The sequence below is a fragment of the Macrobrachium rosenbergii genome, chromosome 51, assembly GCF_040412425.1.
Source record: "Macrobrachium rosenbergii isolate ZJJX-2024 chromosome 51, ASM4041242v1, whole genome shotgun sequence".
In the NCBI taxonomy this organism is placed as follows: Eukaryota; Metazoa; Arthropoda; class Malacostraca; order Decapoda; family Palaemonidae; genus Macrobrachium; species Macrobrachium rosenbergii.
In genome coordinates this window covers 66646100-66666541 of record NC_089791.1, presented here as the reverse complement: position 1 = coordinate 66666541, position 20442 = coordinate 66646100, and the positions used below count along the sequence as shown (strand labels likewise).

The 20442-nt window shown below is 40.3% G+C and overlaps 1 protein-coding gene and 1 pseudogene across 6 annotated transcripts in view; both read right to left on the bottom strand.

Annotated features, from left to right (window-relative positions):
- The window catches only part of LOC136833472 (LETM1 domain-containing protein 1), a 414955-nt gene that overhangs the window by 43343 nt on the left and 351170 nt on the right, over positions 1 to 20442 (bottom strand). The window lies entirely within an intron of this gene.
- Positions 6165 to 6261, bottom strand: LOC136833597 (U6 spliceosomal RNA; annotated as a pseudogene).

The following is a 20442-nucleotide window of genomic DNA, read 5'->3' as shown; positions in this document are numbered from 1 at the left end:
AGCACTTTGGACGCTCGGAAAATGATCTGGTGTCAGGCTGTAGCTGGCGCCACAAGCGCTGGGCACCAGTCGAGCTAGGAGCTCGGGGCTGGTGACTGCTCATGGGAGCTAGCGGCACCAGGCTGTAGCCAGCACCAAACAAGCAGGGTGCCAGGCTGTAACCAGCACCAAACAAGCAGGGCGCCAGACGAGCTGGATATCAGATGAGCTAGAAGCTTGTGGCTCTGGAAGCTCTATAGCTGGTGTCAGACAGTAGCTGATGCCAGACAGTAGCTGTCGCCTGGCGAGCTGGGTGTCAGGCGAGCTAGAAGACTGGGATCACTTGATAAGAAAGTAAGATACGGAGGACGATTATACTTCCAGTAGGACTATGTGGAATGGAAGTAAAGGACAAAAGAGCCTGAAACCTACGGAGGAAGAGGCTGCTCTGTCCCTGGCTTTCACTTAGAAAGAAGGCAAAACATTCTCCTTATGCATTCAAAAATACAGTAAACCCCATATTCGCAGTCTCACTACACGTGGACTCACACATTTGTGGATTTCTCTGTGGAACGTATTTACCCATTATTCGTGGAAAATTCACCCATTTGCAGTATTTTTCACATAGAAATATTCACTAATTACTGTATTTTCATATAGTTTTCATGACTAAATGCACTTTTTATGATAAAACTATTAAAATACTCAGGTATAAGCATTTTAGAAGGTTTTCATTGTGTTTAAACTATCAAAATAGGCAGTTCTAAGTGTTTTTAGAGGGGTTTTAAGTATTAGAGGATTTTAGCTATTCGCGGGGGGGTGCGGTACGCATCCCCCCGCAAATATGGGGGGTTTACTGTAAGCCCTTTCATGATGTGATCTTAGTCCGATCCTGTTCAGGTAAAATCCGACAGCTGTTAGCTGGTTAATTTCCTAAGGGAGAAAGGACGGATCTAGGGCTTGAATGGGTCTTGGTTACTGGCTAAATTCCCAGGGTAAACGAGGAAAAAGCATATTTCGGTGAAAAGACCTTTTCTAAACAACAGCTTGGATCTCACTAGTCTATCCTAGTCAAAGCCAGAGACCACTCAGAAGGGTGTCTTCTGTGTAAGGTTGTAGAGAAGAGAAACGCATGGGATCAAACAAGGGACTCGTCGGTCATTCAGAATACATCCAGGTTCCAGGAGACCGGATTCTTTCCTCACTTGGACACGTCGAAGACAAGATAAGGTCGTCAAAAGCTAGACCCCTATGCTTAAACACTTAAAGGGATCAGCCGCCTAAAAACCCAAAAATTCTTCAAAAAATTCGATTTGCTGAAAAAAATTCTATGGCTTCGTATAGGGTTCAAGAATGTGTCCACAAAGTATTATGCTAAAATTTGCCTTATTTCTCTACTTATGGCCTCAAATGTAACAATAACTATATACCCATAAAACACCAGTAGCGCAAATGATTTAGCCTGGTATAGTTTTTGCGATATATGTTACGGAAACTTCCTTTGAAATGAAATGTATACTGTAATGTCAATAATATCCTATCTGGCACCTTTTTAGTTATTCCTAGTCATGACAAAGCACGCGTCATGCCATGAGGCTCAGCTCGTGGCTGACAGTTGCCTATAAACTTCCAAGTTAGAAGGTCACATTTTTCACGCTTGCTAGCCTTGACTGAACTCAGTATTTTCTGCGGTGTTTTTGTTTTTTCACCATGCCTAAAAGGTCCACGAGTTCACTTCATGCTTCTAGAATGCGGAAAAGCCAAGTGGATAAGTCCAGGCGAGAAGTAGAAGAAAGAATTTAAGAAATTAATGCCATAGAGGGGAATGGAGCGACAGAGAGAGAGAGAGCTGTCGCCCAGCAAATGGCGCAGGCTACGATCTCTGCTGACCAAAGACCAACCACATCCACCCCTTAACGTCTCTTTGTTCGTTCGTCACTACTAAATGGCAAAGATATTTTAGAAGAAAGCAGTAGCTCGGAGTCTGATATTATAGACGATCCTGAAAATGAAATGATCATAAGTGAGGCAAGACTTGATGAATTACTTGAATCAGGAATCCCTAATTGTGAATGTAAAGTAATTCCCAGGATCCATTTGGCAAGGGATGGACTCGAGACACTAATAAAAAAGATATGTCCTAAATGCAGAAGGAAAATTATTTCAAAACCTGCAAAATGCCCACCGATTTCTACAAAAGGAAGGAAGGCTCCAATTAACAAAACCAATGTGGCACTAATCTATCATTCTTTGTTGGAAGATTATGGATTCGCGGGATTGAAGAGATTACAAGGAACCCTTGGTATAAAACCAATGGGAAATAAGTATTCACGCCATCTTAGATATATTTATGATAAAATGGAAACATATTTTCAGATGAAACAAGAGCAGATCTTTGAAAATATAAGAACATGCTACAGGAAATATATGGGAATTGTGCCTGATGAAAATGGAATACTCAATATTGACGTATCCTACGATGGGACATGGATGAAAAGAAGCCATGTTTCTAATGTAGGTATGGGAGTCATAATAGAAGTGTGCACAAGATCTGTGATAGACTTTGAAGTGATGAACAAAGTGCCGCTAAAACGACTGAACTAAAAGAAAAGAAAATAACAGAAGAAGCTTTCAACGTGTGGAGAACCCTTCACGATGAAGATTGTAATATAAACTATGAAGGTACATCAGGAGGGATGGAAACAGAAGGAGCCATAAGGATGTTTTCAAGGTCGCAAGATTTCGGATTCCGCTATGCCACCTTTGTTGGAGACGGAGATTCCAGCGCTCATAATAGTGTTTTAGCGATGAACGGTGGAAATGGACCGTATGAAAATTTAAAAGTTGCGAAACTAGAATGCATCAACCATGTGAAGAAAAGAATGACCAACAGAATAGAGAGACTAAGAGAAGATGAAAAAGAAGAGAGAGAGTAACAAGAACTGGAAAAAGAAGAAAATTTAGTGCTCTAAGTGGAAAGAATAAATTGTTGGATACAAATATTAGCATAATGACAACTTATTATGGCAGGGCAATCCACCATAATATTGGTAAATCATGGATTGACATGAAGAAGGATATATTGGCATCATTTCACCATACATTTAGTTCCACAGAAAATCAATGTCATGGTCTTTGTCCAAAAGGGGAAGATTCTTGGTGCTACTTTCAGCACAGCATAGCAATGGGTGAAGAAAGAGAGAAAATAGAGTTAAAGAGATCTTCAACAGTTATCAATTTAGATGCTGAGAGTGAAAGCAAAATAAAGGCTATGTATGAAGCACAGTCTGAGAAAGATTTGCTTGAATGCTGCGTTCACGGTCTTACACAAAAGGCGAATGAAAGCTTTCATTCAAAAATTTGGAACAAAGCATACAAGACTAAGTTTGCTGGAGCACAAAAAGTAAAGTTTATAGCACAAACAACTGTGCTTGACCATAACTTTGGATACAGAAAAGCAACACTGTCCCAAGAAAGAAAAAGATTGAGTGCCAGAAAGAAGAAATTCCCAGAAAGAAAGAAAATACACAAGAAAACTCAAGAATATGAAGCTGGAAGATTTTAAATAACCACATAACCTGGTGACAATGAGTAGTGTAGGCAACTATGATACCCTGGAGTAATACCTTGCAACAAGATCAGACAGGGGGGGACCAGGAGCCTAAAATTTATAATAATGTGTCTTAGGCACATAATCAATTAATATTCTTATTTATAATAATTTTGCATCAATTAACACCCAAAAATAAAAATTAAAACCATAAAATTAATTGTAACACAGTCTTTTACTTTTTTTATGTAACTAAAACTTTGAATGCCCGTTTCTCAAAACATAAGTTTTTCATCTTTAAAATGCATCTCCTCCCTTAGTATTGGACGACTCTAAATGAAATTTTATATATAACATGGGGAAACATGGTAGATTAATAAAATGCTGGGGATTTTTAATATTTTGAGTTGCTGATTTTTGGTCATTTCTTTTCTGTCATTTTTCCAAGAAAATTTCAAAAAAAAAAAAAAATTCATATCTCGAAGAAGAATTGAAAAATAAAAAATCCCTGGCATTTTACTGAGGGTCCATGTGTTTTATACGTGGTTCAAGTCCCATCCCTTAAAAACTAAAAGCAAAGGAGAAGATGCATTTTGAAAATGGCCATTTTTGGCCGAAAAACGCTCTGGCGTCACAAAACCTAAGGTCATTGACCAAAAATTTTTTCCCAGAAGTTCCACATAAAGTCCTTAAACAAACCCCCTATATATCAACAACCTGTCATTAAAAAAGTGGGAAACCGGCCGATCCCCTTAAATAGGCATAGTTCGATACCCCTTACTAATGGAGTATGAAAGATGTAGATCTTCTCAGGAAAAGAAGGGGCATTCCGAAAATGAGCCATAGAAGTCTGACAGACAGTGCTAGAAGAATAACGTCTGCAACAATACTAGTTTATGCAGTACTTCAAGCAGAAAAAAACCTTGTGCTGACGAGCTTTCTGCAGCTTCAAAGGCTCCTTGAGGTGGCAAATAGGATCACAGTTGGTCTGCTCCATGGACTCCACAGTTCCCATCAGACCAGGGGATGCATGGTCTACCCGGTGGGAAGAACCTGTCATCTCAAGAACTTGAGATGACTTGAACTGAAAACGAAACCGATCTGTTCACAGTAGGGGTTCTCTTGCTTGGAGAGAAAATGAGAGAGGAAGTGAGCCTATCTTCTCTGTGTATACGCTAGGACTGTGGTCTCATCTAGAGAGAACAAATGCAGTCCAGGTGTAAACTAAGGTCAAGAAGCACTGTTAGGGCTCTCCAACATATGTGAAAAGGTTCCATTATCCTGGCAGCAAAACCCGGAAACTTCCTGGTTCCCCCATGGGCTCCTCAGCCAAGAACCGAGGTGTAAAGTAGAAGACTAGGTCTGGGCTTAGAGGATAAAAGGAGTTCCCATCTTAGTCTATGTATGTACAGCCACCATTGCAGGTCCCATTTAATCCGGGGCTATGGGAAAAGGACGACAGTGTCCGACTGTGTTTCCCTGACCCAGCTGTAATCAAAATACTTTGGTCAGGAGAGTCTTTCTAAGTAAAGAAGAGGAGCGAGGACTTGCATGAAGACCTATAGTGCTGCAGAGAGGTTGAAACACAGGTCCCCAAACTAAGAAACCCTGTCTCAAAAGACAGGCCTTCTGGTTCATCTCCATTCTGCAGACAACTGAGTGATCTTGCAAAACATCGTGCAGCCTTGTGGACATCCGTGTGGACAAGCTACCGGCTCTACACACTCTTGACTGCCGTGTGGGCATGTGGATATCCCACAGACTCGACGACACTTTGTACAGACCAAAGACTATGTAGAACTGTACGTAGCAGAAAATATCAGAAGAGCATATAAAATACTTGAAAGGGTCCATAAGAGCCATAAAAACCTGCGGTTCACCATCAGGAGCTGATTACCAGAAGGGCTGCTCAAAACTGGATGCTAACAGCTTGCGGGCCGCTGCAAAAAACAGTCTCCATCTCTCTGTCTCTCTGAGATTTTTTTAAATTTTTTTTTGGAAGATGAAAAAGCTTGAAAATCCAAAAGTCGAGGCTCAAGTCCCCAACAGGACTCTTGTGACGGACACTGTGGTTTAAGGAAGAGGAAAAACAGTTCCATGACTATGTGATTCTCTAGAGGTGAAGAGCACCACAGCTCTCTCTTCCAAAACTAACGACAAGAGCAGACAATTCTAAAATCAATTCAACTATCCTTGTCCGCACCAGGTAGCACTGGGCAACAATCCGAGGCCATGACTCTCGGAAAGTTCTAGGGAGTCTCCAACTTCTTGGCAATCCAGAAACTACACAAAATCTTCGACACGAAGGATACTTCCGTCTAAGTGCTAGAGGGAGAAGTGCCAAAGACACATGCCTTTCTCTCTTCCCGACAAAAGACACTCCTCAAAATGCCCCTGTCCACAAAGGACAGGGCTGCAATACTAAAGAAAGTACTGTAGTAACAGCGTCTTGAACTCTAAGTGAAGGTGGAACCAACTGGAGAGTTGTGAGGAGAGTAGGTGCCTGGCAAATGGAGATTGGTGCTGACTGCTTGGAAGCTGGAGCCAGGCATTCCATCAGGAATTGGTGCCAAAGAAAGAACAACAGGTATTCTAAGGAAAAACCAGGTGCTGAGGGATACAATAGTGTCAATCAAAAATTGTGGAATGCTTCACAATTTGCGTGTCATCCTTGTGCAGGGGCCATGGTACTGTATTGTTCCAATTTAGAGTAGGTACTGCCAAAGCAAGTATTTCGGACACTGGGCGCTCAACATTGGAAGCTTGGAGGGGCCACTGAGTGCTCCATGGACCACTGGACAAGCACTTGTTGCCAAATAGAGGTGTCAGCCTAGCAGGGTGGAGCCAGGTGCTCAGGAAGATGACCGTTGCCGAGTGATGCTCACACTACACATTTAAACATTACGCCTTCATCAAGACACCTTTGAATGGCTGTCTATCACTCATTTCCAGTAAGACACCTTTCCAGTGGCTGTCTGCCAATACCTGGATCACAGGCTCGACTGAGGGGCAACTACCTTGGGCAAACCCCCTGGACTCCCTTGGATCACCAGTATGTCTACTCCCAGGTTTAAGGGAGTATAACAGGAATTTTAGGTCTAGGATATCCGACAGGCTGGATAGCCGACCCCTCCACCACACCTCCATGAAGACACCTTTTCAGTGGCAGTCTGTCGATACCTGGGAATATGCAACAGGTCTGACCGCAGGGGCAATTACCTGGTGTAATTCCCACCAGCCTCCCTTAGACATTCAGTATGACTTCTCCCAAGTGTAGGGGAGTATGACAATGACTTAGGTCTAGCAGAACTGGTGGGCCAGATAATCACCTCCTCCACTGTACAACACTTCACTTCGAAGCATGAGCTGGCGTCAGGCTGAAGTGGGCACCCATGGGCACTTCTAGGTGCTGGAAGTGTGGAACGTTCACAATCTGCGCATCAACCGAGATACGTGTCATCCTTATACAGGAGAAATGAGAAGCTTCTCAGAAATGTTCCCTTCTAGTAAATGTACTGCCGAAGCAATTACTAGACACAATGTACTGCCAAAGAAAATACCGAGACCAATTCTTGGCTGACGATAAAGTCTTCTTCCATTAAGCACTTCTCTCCTTACTATTTCTGCCCTCACACTTTTCAGTTCTGAAAATTAAAACCTGAGGGTTAAGGTAAAATTATTTACTGACAGCTAGCAAGTAGACTAGGTTTGGTAAACAATCATAAAATGCAAATCTTTGGCCTAAAGGAATGACAAACCTTTCAAGAATTATTTTTAAGGCAATTATTTATTGATGGCTTGCAAGACGCCTATGCCCTGTAAATACAATTCGAGAATTTACTTGAAGGCAAAACTAATCTACCAGTGGCTTGCAAGAGGTCTAGGCGAGGTAAACAAAGCAACGTAAAAGTTTTAGCCTAGAGGTAAACAAAGCAATATAAAAGTTTTGGCCTAAAGGAATGGCATAAGATACAAGAATTACTTTTTAGGGAAAAACTATAATAACCGTTCACAAGTAGTCTAAGCAAAAAATAGGCAAAAGTTTTACCTAGCTTTTAGCCTAATAGAATGATGAAACACTCAAGTATTACTTTTAACCCATTTAACGCAAATTACATCAGCAGGTTTTAATTTCAAATCACGCAAGTAGCCTATGCCCTAAGTAAGCACCATTTAATGTAAATGTTTGGCCTAAAATGAAATGATTGGTCACTTAGTGACAGATTTTGACAAGAATTACTTTTTAGGGCAAAACTATATTAGAGGATCACAAGTAAGAAATTCTCCAGCCCATTCAATACCTTTATTTGTTCCTGACAAAAATATTGGGACGCATTTGCAACCAAAACATGTACATAGTGTATATATGTAAATAAGTTCTGTCTAGCTTTTGGCCAACTAATTGCAAGAGGATAAACTCGGTGATGAAATGATGAAACAACTTCAAGAATTACCTGTATAAGTGTTTTAAAAATTTCTTTAGGCATTTATTACCAGTGGCTTGTGAGAAAAAAAAATTAGTGCTTATGCAAGTAGCCTTGCCCTGAAATGATGAAACATTCAAGAAAACTTACTTTTAAAAAAGGGCAAAAGTTCTGGATTTAAACATATTTTTAAGGCATTTATTATCAGTGGCTTGTGAGAGCTTATGCCTGGAAATGATGAAACATTCAAGAATTACTTTTAAGGGATTTATTATTGGTGGCTTGCGAGAGCTTATGCCCAGAAAATACCATTCGAAAATTTAATTTTATGGAAAAACTATATACCAATGGCTTGCAAGTAATCTAGGCCCAGTAAACAAAATGCAAAAGTTTCAGCCTAAAGGATTACTTTAAGGGCAGAACTATTATTGGTGGCTCACAAGTAGCCTATGTATAAACAGAAGATTTGGCCTAACGGATTTACTTTTAAGTCAAAGTTCTGTTCATGAATCAACTTAACAACAAAAACAGAAAAAATTCATCCTGAGATTTCAAGAAGGTTACTAATACGCATTCTAGTGGATGTATACACTACTGAAATCCAGTTAAATCACTGGAAGATAATGAATTAGCTGATGCCATAACTTGGTGTTTACCCGGGCATGGCAGGAACAGATTGAGGTTATCTGCTACAGTCGTTACTAATATTCCCGCTAGTGGGGGAACTGGTCACCTACATAGACGTTCGAAGTGTTACCCGTGAAATTTTGAATTCAAACTGCCGTGTAGGTGAACTAATAGCTATGTAATTACTTGGTAAGTTACTTATATAAAAATGTAATTTTCCACCTGTAACAATCACAAATAAAAGCAGGATGGGTTTTCCTGATATAGTGTATGATAGTTTGATAAGAGAAATGTATACAGTGAAATACTGTATTACAGTATTTTTGTTTTTTTGTAATGAAGTGACACAAGTGCTATTATGTTTACGCACCAAAATTAGGGCTAAATACACAGTACTGCACCACTTTTATGAGCTTTACCTTTTCACACTATTTTTTCATGGATTTTTGTGGAACACATCTTTCACTTTTCTGTGGGAACTTTCACCAATTCGCAAATTTTTCTATGGACTGATCTCTAAAATTATCACTAATGTGCTTTTTTTCGTAGAGCATCACTCTGTATTCACTAATTACCGTATTTTTTTCATCGAAGTCTAGGCACAGTGTAAAAGGATTCTGTAAGTGAAATAACATTTTATTGATATTTTTCTATTTTTTCATTACAGGATTTACATCGAAGTCCATGCACAGTATAAATGGATTCTGTGAGTGAAATAACGTTTTATTGATATTTTACTGTTTTTCCATTAAAGGATATGTATACTGAGAGAGAGAGAGAGAGAGAGAGAGAGAGAGAGAGAGAGAGAGAGAGAGAGAGAGAGAGAGAGAGAGAGAGTGAGTTACAAGGATCAGAATGTCTCAAAGACTTATTAGCCCATCCAAGGAGATATCATGTGCTCACTTATCTCTAGGAGCAGGTTTTACTGTTCATTCACAGTGTTCTGATGATTTTGTCTAGCTTTCTTTTAAACGCTTCCACACCATTGCTGTTTACAACTTCTGGTGGCAGTTTATTCCATGTGTCACATATCTTTTATGTAAAGATGTTCCCACAATGAGATGTGTTGTATCTCTTCAGTTCTAGTTTCCATCCATTATTTCTTGTCTGGTTTTCATTTAATGTGAAGAGATTACTGTCTATTTGCATTATGTCTTTCAGTATTTTGAATGTTTCTATTAGTTGTCCCTGAAATCATCATGTTTCTAAGTCATACATGTTCAGGCTCTCTAGTCCATCTTTGGTAACCTACTGCCTGATGGATGGAATTAACTTTGTGGCTCTTGCTTGTACCCCTTCTAATCTATTTACGTCCTTTCTTAGTGTTGGTGACCAAAACTGTACTACATATTCAAGATGAGGTCTAACTATTGATGTGTAGAGCTGCAGCACCATTTCCTTGCTTCTGTATTTGAACTGCCTCTTTATGTATCCCACTAGTTTCTGTCCCGGTGGCAGTATTTTGGTTGGTATGAATTAATACATTTTTTTATTATGTTTTTGTTTGTAAATGCTTGAATGTTTATGTTTTTTTTTCTACTTGCAGTTTGCTTGAGAGTGAGTGAAGAAGAGATGGTGAATGAGAGCCATGGTCCTGAAGTCAAGGTCCAGTTCCGAAGTATGAATGGGTAGTGAGAAAGGGATTTTGAAAAAAAGGAAATGAGGTTTGTTTTAGTAAGGGGGAGTGTGGCAGTATTTTGGTTGGTATGAATTAATACATCTGTTTTTTTTTTATTATGTTTTTGTTTGTAAATGCTTGAAGGGTTTAAGTTCATGTTTTTCTTTTTCTACTTGCAGTTTGCTTGAGAGTGGTAGGGGTAGAGTGGACTCCCTTCACCTGGATGCCCATAGTTGAATGCTTGTCAAGCTTTGCAGCAAGTATTGTCTCTAAATTGCTCTTATGTGGTCATTAATTGGGTAATGGGACATATGATGAAAACTTGTTTTGCCAAACATTTCTGTTGGAAATATGGAAACCTCAGTGTGCAACTCAGTTGTGTGAACGGTATATTATAAATTGTTTTAAAATCAGTTTTGGGAACATAGAGTCTGATTTATTTAAGTTTCACGGTAGAAAATGACAATGCAAGACACTATAAAGTGATTGTTGTAGAAGTATCCCAAGGACATTACAAAACCATTGTGAGATGAATCAAAGTGTGAATCAAGCTGACAGTGAAGTTATGTACTAAACCAATGCAGGACAGTTCCAGACTATTAATTTAATAATATCTTTTGTGTATACATTATTTGATTGATACTGTATGGAGGTGAAGTATTTTACTTTTTTTTCTGTAGGATTAAGACTGAAGTAAAATCAGTTTTGATGAGCTATAGTATTAAGTCAGGCTAAGTTAGTACATGTATAGGCTGAGTTAGACAGAGTTAAGGTTGAAGGTCATAGACTACTGTAGTATTAAGACAATAAATTAGGTTAAGGAAAATCCGGGTTTTATTGAAGAACCTTGAAATTTGTTTCAACATCCTGATCTAATTGTAACTATTAAAAGCCCCTAGATAATTTTTGGTGCCCAATGTGGAGCCCTTTGATAGTAAAGAATGGAGGCGATGGATGAGAAAGTGTGTGTGAGATGGCGAAGAAAATGGCTGAAATGGCTAAGAGTGGGACCGGTGTTGGGAAGGGAAGCGAAGACGCTGAGGCAAAAGGGGCAAAGGAGAAAATCTCTAGGAAAGGGAAGGAGTTGTTAACAAATAGTAAGGGAGGACTCGCCATTGATGGGGGCAGTATGAATGAGGCGTATGCAAGTGATGGGGAAGACAGTAGTAAGAAAAAAGAGGGAAGGAAGAAAAAACATGAAAGGGGAGAGGTGTGAGGAAAGAGGAGTCGAGTTCCCGGATTTTGAGGGATAGTCTGGACTCAGAAGTTGAGGAGGATAGGAAAATTGTGAGTAGTAGTAGTAGTAGTAGTAGTAGTAGTAGTAGTAGTAGTAGTAGTAGTAGTAGTAGTAGTAGTAGTAGTAGTAGTAGTAGTGAACATTTGTGAGGCAGAGGAGAAAGAGGCCAAAACGATGTTCTGAGGAGGTTCCCCAGACCAAGAAATCTAACATCGGCAAGGGAAGAGACATATATGAGTTTTTTGATGAGTATGAGAGGTATTGTAGACAAAAGTATGGGGAGAATGAAAGTGTGTGGATGAAGCGGCTGGGAGATTTTGCATGGGTGGTTGAAGATATGCTGTAAAAGTATGTGTGAGGGCAAGCCAGGGTATGCATCCATGAAGGCTGGAGTGATTAAGCAGGTGAAAAAAATGAAAGGAAGTGTTGTACACAAGAAGGATGATAGGTTCGAGGAGACAAAGATGAAGGCTGGAGAGGAAGTGGGCTTGTATGCTCATAGGTTAGAAGTGTTGGCCAGGAGGACGTATGGAGAAGGAACAGAGGAAAACAAGCACCTCATACGGAAGTTCTTGGTCACCATCCCCAAGAAGATTGGGTAATTTTAAATGAAAAGAAAAAATGACTGGAAATGGTGGTTGGGGAAGAGCTTAAGTTGGGAGGATGTTTTAGAGATCCTAGAAGACCTGAGAGTGGATGAGGATGAACCAAAGGAGATGCACGTTGGGTCTGAAATGGTAAAGGGAAGGACATGTAAGGACACTTTGGTGAGTGAGGAGCTAAGTGTGATGAAAACCTTGTTGGAGGAGTGTAGGAGAGACTGGGTGGAAAGAGGAAGGGAGAATATGCAAGTGAATGTGGGGAATAATGGGAAAAGGAGCTCAAGCAGAAGCTGCGAGAGGTTTAGGAGTGGAAGTGTGGGTAGAGCAAATGGGAATGTGAGGGGAAGGCAGATGGGAGTGAGTAGTAGTAGTAGTAGTAAGGAGTGTTTCATGCGTAGAAGGACTGGGCATGGAAAGCAGATTGCAGATGGGCCAATGGCGAGTGTTTCAGCTGTGGAAAGAGAGGACATATGTTGAAGGACTGCCCGCAAGCAAAAGAGCTGAAGTGTTTCGGCTGTGGAAAGGTGGGACATCGAGTGACAGACTGCCTGAGTGGAAGTAGGAGCAAGTGGAAGTCATCGTAAAAACTGTGGAATGAGTGGGCATTTTGCCAGGACATGCAAGAGCCCTCTGAGTAAGTGTGAAGGATGTGGAATGGAGGGTCACGTGAAGGAAGTCTGCCGTACCAAACCACAACCCCAGGGAAACTAAGTGTGAGGGGGTTTACCGTGGAGAATCCTCTGGTATGGAAAGGATAGATGTATTGCATGTGATAGAAAGGTCCGTGAGTGGGAATGTCTGATTTGGGGAACGAGTAGATTATTGTTTGTGTGTTAAAGTAGAATGTGGTGGAGTGTTATTGAAAGCGTTGATTGATATTGGCTGTAGCAGAAATGTGGTTTCCAGAGAGGCATATGAGAAAATAAAAGAAAAGATAACATGGAAGCAGGAATGTGCTGGATATGTGACAGGGATTGGAGGATTGGAGGTAAGGGTGTGTGCGAGGTTTGTTGAGTCGGTTGAGGTTGCAGGAATAAGGCTGAAGGAGGAGGACTTTTACTTTGTCAAGAGAGAGTGAATGAGAAATATATGTTGCTGGGGTATGCATTTTTGAAGAAAAAAACAGGGTAAAAGTGTACCCAGAACAAGGAATGATAGAAATATGAATGGGGAATGAAACGAGCGTAAAGTTGTATGTGGAGGAGGATGGATGAGTAAGTTTGAAGATGGTTTCTGGAGTAGAGGAGTATGCGATGGAGGGCATACAATTGCCAAGAGATTTGGGGAGTGTGGAGTGTGAACGTAGGGTGGAGAACCAATGTTGGAGTTGGCGCAGAGAGTTTGGGAGAAATGTTCATGTTGGATGGTAGCTGTGTGTGTTATGAGATAAGGCGGGTTGCATGTGTTCGATGGAATTATGGATGCAAAGGACCCAAAGGTGTGTGTACAGGTGTGTGGGGATGTGAAAAAGAAAAGGTGGAGAGGCATACATCTTGGTGATAGATTGGGAAGCTTAAGAAGTGTATTCAATTTGAGTAATGATAAGCATGTTAAGGGATATGATGTGATGGCTGAAGGGGAAAGGTCAGAAGAGTGGAGTACAGAAAACCTTAGGGAAAAGGTGAGGTTGAATAAGAAGTTGAGCAAGAAAGAGAAAGAGTAGGTGTACGAGTTGTGGGAAAGAAAGAGTGTATTGAGTCAAGGTGATGAGGACTTTGGGACAGCTAGATTGCCGGAGTTCCATATTCGGCTGACTGACAACACACCGATTTACCAGAGACCCCGACATTTCCCGACTCTGGTAATGCAAGAGATTGAAGAGCAGTGTGAAGAGTTAGAAAGGATAGGAGTGATTAAACCCAGTAGAGTGCTAGGAATAGCACTCTAGGAATAATCTAATTGTGCTGGTAAGAAAGCCTGATGGGAGACTGCGTATATGTATTGATTATCGGAGAGTAAATGAGGTGACAGTGAAAGAAAGATTCCCTGTGTGTGTGGTGTCTGTGTACAGTATGCATGGGATGAAAGTGTTTAGCAAGATGGATCTGGTAAGGGGGTATTATCAGATGCCAGTGGCAGAGGATTGTAGACCACGAGAAACATTATCAGTTCTGCAATCTCAGTTTTGGATTGGCAAATGCCCCAGCTGCATTTCAGAGAGCAATGAATGTTGTGCTGAACGGTCTTCTACGCGAGAATGTGGTGGTGTTTCTTGACGACATTTTGGTGATGAGTAAGATGGTAGAAGAGCACAAGAGATTGGTGCAAGCAGTGTTGAAGAAGTTAGAGGAAATGGGGGTGAAAGTCAAAGAGAGTAAGTGAGTGGTTCATGGAAGAGGTGAAGTTTTTGTACTATAAGGTGAATGAGTCTGGTGTATGAAAGGCAGAAAAGTTTGTGGAGAATGTGAGAAATTTCCCTCGACCCAGGACTGTGCAAGAGTTGTGTGGGCTTTTGGGATTGATCGAGTTTGGAAGAAGTTTGTGGAACCACTGTTTGGGAATTGCAAAGCCGTTGTCAGAATAGAGAGGCTGTAGGAAGAGTATGGTTGTGAGGTGGGATGAAAGGATGGTGAAAGTGTCTGAGAAATTGAAAGAGGAAATAGAGAAGGATGTGGAGTTGGCTTACCCTGACTATGGTGCAGATGCCAGTAGGATGGAATTGTATACGGATGCAAGTGGAGTATCGATGGGTGGATGTTTGATGCAGAAGCAAGTGGTGACTGGAGTTGAAAGGGATAGAGTGGTAGCATATGTAAGTAAGGCATTTAGTTCGACAGAGCAAAAGTATTCGACCGTTGAGCGAGAGTTGGCTGCGCTGCAGTTTTGTGTAAGTGTTACAACCATTTCCATATGGTGTGAGATTTGTGTGTATCTGCAGAGAATAAAAAGAAAGGATGCTAAGATCGCGCGAACAATAGAGGATTTAAGCGATTTTGATTTTGTAGTGGAGTAAGTCCCAGGTAAAAGAAATATTGTTGCAGACATGATGTCTAGCCTACCTGGGGAAGGGAAAAAAAAAGAAAATGAAAGACATAAGACCAGAATATCTGCCAAGAGGATTGGTAGTAGCATGTGAGAGTAAAGGGGGTGATGACTCTATGTTTGAAAGCGTATGGTATGGATTGAATGATTTGGTAGATCAAGGTTTGAAGGTGTGGGTGCCTAGAAGTGTGAATGAACTGAGGGAGGAGGAGGTTGAAGAAGTTTGCAAGAGGCCTGGATGTTTGGGAATGTCAAATGTGGAGCAGTATTGGAAGAGTCTGAGAACTACAATGTGTCCTGGAGTAGCCTCATTTCAGGAGGTTTTGATGGCAATGAGTAAGAAGTATAAGCTGGTAGTGTCCACACACATTGGGGGTGAGAAACCTGTAGTGTATCGACATGAGGGAGTGAAAGAGAGTGAGAATGACTTACATCTGCAGTGTTTGAGTAGGGTGCACTATAACTGTGTTGTAGAGAATAAGAGCTATGAAAGGAAGTGTGGGAAGGAGGACAACATTGAGGAGAGAACGTTGGAGTTGCTGGAAGTGGAAAGTGATGGTAAGGAGGTGAGTGAGGGATGTTTGGCTGGTGGTAGAGACAAGTGTTAGTCTGTACGCAAGGGGGGATACGCAATGATTGTGGGAGAAGATATCAATGGAGGACAGTACTGTGGTTTGGTTGACACAGGAGCACGCTCGTGTGATTAGAGATGTTGATGGAGTGAATTGGAACATTAAAAGGAGAGCAGTGAATGTGTCAATATGAGGTATAGCAGGAAGGTTGGTTGGATGGGAGGAAGTGAGGTTGAAGGTAAAGTTGGGAGAGTTTGAGGTGGAAGCTTGTTTGTAGTACAGGAGATGAGCAAATGCTGTAATAGATTTCTTGAAGAAGATTAGACTGGTAGTGGAACAGGAGCTATGTTGAAAGACGAGGGGTAATAGGGAAGATAAAGTGAGGTGGTAAATATGGCCAAGTTTGTGGGAATGATTGAACAAGTCTGAGTGAGAGGAGGATATAGTGGAGTTGGACAAGAGTGGGAATGAATTGCTAACAACAAAGGATGTTGAGGAGATGCAGGGGAAGTGTTTCATAGTGAGTTGAGATGGTGTATTAGAGAGGGAGTACCTGAAAGATGGCCTTTGTTGTTGAGTAAATGGATGCAGTTTGCTGATATTTGGGTTGTGTGAAGGAGTACTGTATTTTTCAAGAGAGAAGATGGGAGAGTTGATGCATGTTCCAGTGTTCTCAATGAGTGGAGCAGTAGGGATGTGCACATTAGTCCATGAGAAATATGGACATATGGGAAAGGTTAAGTTGATTGAGTCTATGAAAGAGCATATGTTTTCCTGATATTTGAGGAAATTTGTACAGAGGTGGCAGTTAGTTTGAGGAAGAATGTCAGAAGGGAAAATATCTGAGAGTGTATGCTAGCCCACCTGTTTTCAAGCTGTGTATGAAAGAACCATTTGAGTTAGTGGCAAGTGATTGTGTGGCTTTGTGAGAAGAGGAAACATAGAGGGCTGTTATAGTAGATTTTTGTAAGGTGCAGCTTGAAGAATAAAACTAGTGAGACTGTTGCAAGAGTGGTCAGTATGGTTTTGTTGCCTGCATGTGTGACCCAGTAAAAATGTTGAGTGATAAGGAATTTGTTGGTAGACCGTTGAGGAAATGTTGAAAGAATGGGGTACTGAGCATGTAGTAACAACTCCATACATGCCAAGGGTTGAGAACAAACCATAGGGACTCTGAATGAGATGTTGCGAATGTTGATTGATAGAGGGAATGAATGGGATTTGATGTTAAGAGTGGTAGCAATGTATAATGGGTCAGTTTGGCATGCCTCCAAGTGAGTATGTAATGAATTACAAGAGGTATGTGCGAGCAAGGTTGAATTTGAATGAAGACAAGTGGGATGTGTGGAGGCAGGCAAATGAAAGGTTTGAGAGCTTCGGGGTAAGTGATAAGGTGTTAAAGAAAGTGGTTGAGAAAGGAAGATTGACAGCGAATAAGATGCGTGAGAAATATAAAGGTCCATATGTGGTGAAACAGTGGTCAAATAGATTGAGTTATGTACTAGAAGACAAGAATGAAGAAGGAAATGAGGAGCTGAAAGATGGAGAGAACCACCGAAATACATAATAGAGCATCCCAAATTAAGGGAGGAAAGGGAAAAAGAAAGTGAAGAAATAGAAGAAGATATAAGTTGGGGAGATAAACAGCTAGTGTTGGTGGAACAAAAGAGAAAGCCTAAAAGGAAGCATAGAAAGAGTAAGGGTACATTTACAGAGTTGTTTGCAGAAAGTACACAAGATAGGTTGTATGATTTTGAGGGGTTTGAGAAGCCAGTAGGCATTAGAAGTGAAAATACCCTTGCAATGTTGTTCGGTGGTAGTGAGAATGACGGTGTAATGATTTTTGAAGGATTTGAGTGGGATGTGGAAGGAGTGAACTTGGTGAGTACAAGGAATGTGGATGAGGATACACAAGAGTTGGGTGAATTGGAAGCAATGCCAAGTCGAGAGGAAGATGGTACATATATAGTTTGTGTACGTTTCCTTTGAGTGAAAGTGTTGAAAGAGTGGGTGTGGGAGTGAGTGTGAGTGAGAAAGAGTTAGCAGTGCTGGAGAATGTAAGTGTAGGAGTTTTGGGCAGCTTGAGGCAAAGTGTGAAAGAGATAAATGAGAGTATGGAAGAGATGACGGCAGCCATGTCAGGCATTAGTGAAGTGGGAGCCGAAGTAAGTCTCCAGAGTTTGAATGAGCTTCGTGTAAGTAGTTCTGAACCAAGGCTAGGTGAGTCTAACATAGTTGGTGTAGAAGTGAGTGAAGAAGAGGCCATGGACCCGAAGTCAAGGTCCAGTTCCAAAGTATGAATGGGTAGTGAGAAAGGGATTTTGAAAAAAAGGAAATGAGACTTCCTTTGTTTTAGTATGGGGGAGTGTGCCAGTATTTTAGTTGGTATGAACTAATACATTTGTTTTTTTTTATTATATTTTTGTTTGTAAATGCTTGAAGGGTTTAAGTTCATGTTGTTTTTTCCTTTTCTACTTGCAGTTTGCTTTGAGAGTGGTAGGGTAGAGTGGACTCCCCTTCACCTGAATGCCCACAGTTGAAAGCTTGCCATGCTTCACAGCAAGTATTGTCTCTAAATCGCTTTTACGTGGTCATTAATTGGGTAATGGGACATATGATGAAAACTGTTGTTTTGCTGAACATTTCTGTTGGAAATATGGAAAACTCAGTGTGCTACTCAGTTGTGTAAACTGTATTATAAATTGTTTTAAAATCAGTTCTGGGGACACAGAGTCTGATTTATTCAAGTTTCCCAGTAGGGAATGACAATGTAAGACACTATAAAGTGCTTACTGTAGAAGTATCCCAAGGACATTACAACACCATTGTGAGATGAATCAAAGTGTGAATCAGGCTGACAGTGAAGTTATATACTAAACCAATGCTGGACAGTTCCAAGTAGATCCGATAAAGATCTATCTTTCAAATGTGCATATTAAGGTACATTATTTGCACCAGACTATTTAATTTAATATCTAATTTAATATCTTTTGTGTATACATTATTTGGTTGATACTATACGCAGTTGAAGTATTTGGCTGTTTTTTTTCTGTAGGATTAAGACTGAAATAGAGTAAGTTTTGATGAGCTACAGTATTAAGTCAGGCTAAGTTAGGTAGAGTTAATGTTGAAGGTCACAAACCACTGTAATATTAAGACAATAAATTAGGTCAAGGAAAATCAGGGTTATATTTAAGAACCTTCAAATTTGTTCCAACATCCTGATCTAATTGTAACTATTAAAAGCCCCGACATGCCTTCTTTTCAACTTTTATGCACTGTTTTGTGATTTTTAAGTTTTTGGTAATAATGACCCCAAGGTCCTCTTCTTGTTCTACACTATTTATGTCATTCCCAAGCAGCATGTAGTTGGTATGAGGGTTGTTTGTTCCTGTTTGTAACAATTTACATTTATCCAAGTTAAAAGGCATCTGCCATCTTTTTGACCACTCACCCATTTTCCTTAGATCATTTCTTAAACTATCCACTATATGTGGGTCTGCTGCATTTACACCTAGTTTGGTGTCATCTGCAAATTTGGCTATCCTACTAGTTAAGCTTACATCAATGTCATTAATGTAAATCAAAAACAAGAGCGGGACAAGGACAGAACCCTGAGGAACTCTGCTTGCCACATCTGCCCATTTTGATTCTTCACTGTTTATTATGACTGTTTTCTATCAGTTAGCCAGTCTTCAATCCAGTCTGCTATTTCTCCTACAATTCCTAAGGCTTTAACTTCTGTCATTAGTTTCTTGTGTAAAACTTTGTCAGAGGCCTTTTGGAAACCGAAGTAGAGTACTGTATATCTACTGCTCTATTACTGTCGTAAATACCAAGCATATTATGAAAAAAACTCCAAGAAGTTTGATAGGTAGGATCTGTTTTGTCTGAAGCTGTGTTGACTGTTTAACAATAGGTTGTTTCTATCAATGTGATCCACAATTTGACCTGCAATTATGGACTCAAAAATCCTTCAAAGGACTGACGTTAGACAGATTGGTCTATAATTTCCTGGCTCTTCTCTTGGACCTATTTTGTAAACTGGGGGCACATTACCTAGTTTCCATCCTTTTGGTGCCTTTGTTGCTCTGCAGTTTTTTTGTGGAGTTTACATAGGTGAGGAACTACAGTATCTCCTCTTTTAACTCTTTAATTTCTCTTGGATGAATCCCATCTGGGCCAGAAGATTTGAACTTGTTTAGTTTTTCTATTTTGTTTTTAACATTTTCTTCTGTAAATATTATATTGTCAAGTGGTTCTGCCCCTTCATATTTAATAGCTGGTTCAGGGATTGAGGTAGTGCCTTCAACTGTGAAAACACTAGTAAAAAACTTATTCAATAACTCTGCTTTTTCCAAGTCTGAGTTCACTATGTTTCCTCTATTATCTCTTAAGGGACCTATGCTATTTTTTACTGGCTTTCTACTATTAACATGCACAAAGAATTCTTTTGGGCTTTCCTTACAAACTGATGCAACTCTCCTATCCTCATTTATCTTTGCATTTCTTACTAATTTGTCCACCATTCTACAGAGTTCTTTATGCCTGCTTGCTTCCTCTAGTGTTGGGTGTGGATTCATTGATTTGTGCAATCTGTCTCTTTCTCTTATTATATTTTTAATTTCTCTGCTGAACCACTTTGGCTGAGGGTTGCCATTTGTTAGAATTTGCTTTAATGATACACATGTGGAGCTTTTTTCTGTGTATTCTTCTAGAATACACAGTACTTATGTATGTCTGCATTCTTGTCATAATCTAGATTTTTAACATACAGTACTCCTTTAGTTTTTTTTAGGTCTCCTTGACGGTAGTCTAATCTCTGCAGTATCTTATTCTCCTTTTTGTGGT